This window comes from Palaemon carinicauda, chromosome 26 (assembly GCF_036898095.1).
Source record: "Palaemon carinicauda isolate YSFRI2023 chromosome 26, ASM3689809v2, whole genome shotgun sequence".
Lineage (NCBI taxonomy): Eukaryota > Metazoa > Arthropoda > Malacostraca > Decapoda > Palaemonidae > Palaemon > Palaemon carinicauda.
In genome coordinates, this window is record NC_090750.1 from 89,783,365 (window position 1) to 89,788,364 (window position 5,000).

A 5,000-nucleotide genomic window follows, 5' to 3' on the forward strand; every position below is an offset into this window, starting at 1 on the left:
TCTTATCTGTTATCAGCCGGGATGCTGTGGCAGAAAAAGAAATCGGTTGAGATAAGAAAAGCATCATGATGTTACTTGCTTCCAAATTTGCTTATTTGTACTTGGGTGAGATGAAAATTACATCTTTTAATATTTGCTAGTGTACGCGACCTGTCAATAGGATAGCTAATTGTTGTTATTATTATTTAGATAAATATGCATACACACGCACACGTACATCCCTCTTCCCCTAGGGACGGGCAGGGCTGAGCGTAGCCGAAAAGATATATATATATATATATATATATATATATATATATATATATATATATATATATATATAAATACATATATATACACATATATATATAAATATATATACATATGTGTGTATGTATGTATGTATGTATATATATATATATATATATATATATATATATATATATATATACATATATATATATATATATATATATATATATATATATAGAGAGAGAGAGAGAGAGAGAGAGAGAGAGAGAGAGAGAGAGACGCAGACACTTGCTCTTTATTAAATAGGAGATATATGAATTATGATTTAGAAGAGGCTGTTTCTCTTAACATCATTATTTAAAGGACGCTCATGAATGGCAGAGGCAAAAGATAGGACAATGTCCAAGAGACTGACCATACATACTGTAAATACGATTAAGCTAGGACCAGGGAGGATCAGGCAATGGCTACTAATGACTCAGCAGGTAGACTTATAGGCTCCCCTGAACCTTATAGCCCTAACTCACAGGGATAGTGAGATTGCAGACATTATTAGAAACTATCGAGCTTGAGCGGGGCTAAAACCCCCATCCAACAGATTGCTTGCTCAAACTCGTTAGTCTCTTCGGTCGCTGCAACCTCGCCATCCTTGTGAGCTAAGGATACGGGGTTTGGGGGACCTTACAGTTCTTTCTGCTGAGTCACCAACGGCCATTGTCTGGCCCTCCTTGGTCGTAGCTTGGGTGGAGAGGATTTATATATGACATATGTTTTTGACGTTGTTAATAGTTTATATAGGACATATGTTTATGACGTTGTTACTGTTTTTAGAATGATGTCTTGTTAATTTATTCTTATCATTTATTCATTTCCTTATTTCCTTTCCTCACTGGGCTATTTTTCCCTATTGGCGCCCTTGGGCTTATAGCATCTTGCTTTTCCAACTAGGGTTGTAGCTTGGCTAGTAGTAATAATAATAATAATAATAATAATAATAATAATAATAATAATAATATAGGGTCAGTCTCTAGGGCATTGTCCTACTCGATAGGGCAATGTCACTGTCCCTTGCCTCTGCCCTTCATGAGCGGCCTTTAAACCTTTAAAAAGAACGATGTCAGAGCCAAGCCTTTTAATACCGGGGAAAGGCATCATAGTCTCCTCACAGGTCAACCGGTGAACTCCTCCGAAATGGGTCCTCTTCTCGTTGCGCGATACTACATGACCAAACCGGTCCCGGTCGCAAATTACCGGTCGTGATTATGAGTAATGGAATGATGTATATAACCAGTCGAAGATTAATACCTCCTTGCAGCTCCCGCTAATTTCAAGAAGGCGTTTCGATCGGGTTCTGGAATTCTCGCGCCGAAAAAAGAATTTTTATTTTTAGGGCCAAGGGGGGAAGGAACAGCTGTTTGGTGCCCTTAGCCAGCAAGGATGCGGCGAAGAGAAGAGATAAATGAATGTATAAAGAGGAATTGGTTAACGAAGAAATGGAAAAGAGGAATGGCAAATATCCGATGAAGAGAAGAGATAAATGAATGTATAAAGAGGAATTGGTTAACGAAGAAATGGAAAAGAGGAATGGCAAATATCCGATGAAGAGAAGAGATAAATGAATGTATAAAGAGGAATTGGTTAACGAAGAAATGGACAAGAGGAATGGCAAGGATGCAGTGAAGAGATAAAAGGATGTATAAAGAGGAATTGGTTAACGAAGAAATGGAAAAGAGGAATGGCAAGAATGCAGTGAAGAGAAGAGATAAATGAATGTATAAAGAGGAATTGGTTAACGAAAAAAATGGACAAGAGGAATGGCAAATATCCGATGAAGAGAAGAGATAAATGAATGTATAAAGAGGAATTGGTTAACGAAGAAATGGACAAGAGGAATGGCAAATATCCGATGAAGAGAAGAGATAAATGAATGTATAAAGAGGAATTGGTTAACGAAGAAATGGACAAGAGGAATGGCAAGGATGCAGTGAAAAGAGATAAAAGGATGTATAAAGAGGAATTGGTTAACGAAGAAATGGAAAAGAGGAATGGCAAGAATGCAGTGAAGAGAAGAGATAAATGAATGTATAAAGAGGAATTGGTTAACGAAGAAATGGACTAGAGGAATGGTAAGAATGCAGTGAAGAGAAGAGATAAATGAATGTATAAAGAGGAATTGATTAACGAAGAAATGGAAAAGAGGAATGGTAAGAATGCAGTGAAGAGAAGAGATAAATGAATGTATAAAGTGGAAGTGATCGACGAAGGAAAGGAAAAGAAGAATGGCAAAGATCCAGTGAAGATGAGAAATGATAAATCGATGTATAAAGAGGAATTGGTTAACGAAAAAATGGAAAAGAGGAATGGCAAGGATGCAGTGAAAAGAGATAAAAGGATGTATAAAGAGGAAGTGGTAGACGAAGGAAGGGAAAAGAGGAATGGCAAATATCCGATGAAGAGAAACGATAAATGAATGTATAAAATGGAAATGATAGACAAAGGAAAGGAAAAGAAGAATAGCAAATATCCAATGAAGAGGAGAAGAGATAAATGGATGTATAAAGAGGAATTGGTTAACGAAGAAATGGAAAAGAGGAATGGCAAAGATCATACGAATAGAAGAAAAGAATAAATGACTATAAAAAAATGCAAAGAATGAAAAGAAAGGATTATGTAAAATGGAAATGATAGACCAACAATAAAAAAGGAAGAAAGACAAAGATCTGAATTGAGAAGAAAAACAATAAATATATAAAATAGAAATGATAGACCAAAATGGGAAAAAGAAGAACAACAAAAATCAGATTAAGAGGAGAAACAATAAATGAACATATAAAATGAAAATGATAGATCAAGAGAGGGAAAATAGAAATTGACCCTTACCTCCAAATGAAGCCGAACACCCACCTTTCCAAAAATTGGATTTTGGGGAAAATTTAAAGAGAAGGAAATCTGGAAGAGAAATCCAAAGAATGGTCGAAGAGGGAGAAAAGCAATTGGCTGTCAAGACAAATTTATAACAGTTAATACTACCCAATTTCCTCTTGGTAAGGGTAGAAGAGGCTCTTTAGCTATGGTAAGCAGCTCTTCTAGGAGAAGGACACTCCAAAATCAAACCATTGTTCTCTAGTCTTGGGTAGTACCATAGTCTCTGTACCATGGTCTTCCACTGTCTTGGGTTAGAGTTTTCTTGCTTGAGGGTACACTCGAGCGCACTTTTCTATCTTATTTCTCTTCCTCTTGTTTTTATTAAATTTTGTATGGTTTATATATGAAATGTTTATATTAATGTTACTTTTCCTGAAATATTTTATTTTTCGTTTTTTCCTTTCCTCACTGGGCTATTTTCCCTGTTGGAGTCCCTGGGCTTATAGCATGCTGCTTTTCCAACTAGGGTTGTAGCTTAGCAAATAATAATAATAATAATAATAATAATAATAATAAAAGATTTCCGTTCCCTTGGACATAACACAGTCAAATTATGCACCTCCAAACTAATGGATTTTCTCCTGAGGTTTTCACGAAGAGATTCACACTAGAACTCAATGGGGAATTTATTCTCCATTTGATTACTTCTTCTTTCTCGTTATTTATCAACTTCAGATTTCAATCATATAGGCCTATCTGCATAAGAGTTGTAGTGGACTATTAGAAAAGTACCCTACTTGTAGCGTTTGGTATCTCACGATCCTTGAGAACTGTCTCTGGGGCATTGTCACTGTCCCTTGCCTCTGCCATTCATGAGAGGCATTTAAACCTTTGAAGATTAACTGTAATCATTATTGCAAAGGATGTCTCTCTCTCTCTCTCTCTCTCTCTCTCTCTCTCTCTCTCTCTCTCTCTCTCATCTAAAATCTAATATAAATACCCAGCTGGTTACGAAATTATACAACGAATTATTATCATTATAAGCTAGGCTACAACCCTAGTTGGAAAAGCAAGATGCTATAAGCCCAAGGGCTCCAACAGGGAAAAATAGCAGAGTACATTGCCAACAACGAAAAAATATATAACGAACATTATCACAACATAACAGTAAACCTATTAAGAGTATAGTCACCAAAAAGCTTAAATGCTTACATCAACCTATATAATAATTACAGCAATAATAATAATAATAAATTCAATGATGATAAGGCAAGTTTTGTTAACAGAATTTTCACACGGCCACGCAGAGAAAAAGTATCACAGCCGGATAACAGAGGAATCCTAAAGGTAATAGCGATAATAACATGGTGTAATAATAGCAAGAGTTGTTATAAAAAAAAGCTAGCGTGTGTAAACATTGTTATTATAGATGATAACAACGATATTGACCATAACGGATAAAGTAATGTTTGAAAAATACAATCCTTTTTTCATTCAGATCCCCAAACAAAGCAGTTCAATTGTGAACGGGTTTGTGTATCGCCATGATCAGCAAAGCTGTACTATTCAGGGCCGCCTATACTAGGTTGGTTTGCTGTGAGCGATCAGACAAAAGGTTCCCACTATCACCAATCCGCATTTAGCCAGCGTGGTGATGAAAACTGGTCAAACCCACAGACATGAATAAGGGCAAGTTTGAGGCCTTTGTCCTGTATTATTATTATCATTATTATTATTATTATCATTATCATTATCATTATTATTACTAGGCAAGCTACAACCCAAATTGGAAAAGCATAACGCTATAAGCCCAAGAGCTACAACAGGGAAAAATAGCCTAGTGAGGAAAGGAGACAAGAGGAGTAATAACAATCAAAATAAAATATTTCAAGAACAGCATCAAC

At 35.9% G+C, this 5,000-nt stretch overlaps 1 protein-coding gene across 2 annotated transcripts in view; it reads right to left on the reverse strand.

Annotated features, from left to right (window-relative positions):
• Positions 1-5,000, reverse strand: part of LOC137619679 (uncharacterized) — a 146,791-nt gene that overhangs the window by 89,494 nt on the left and 52,297 nt on the right. The gene's annotated exons all lie outside the window — the stretch shown is intronic.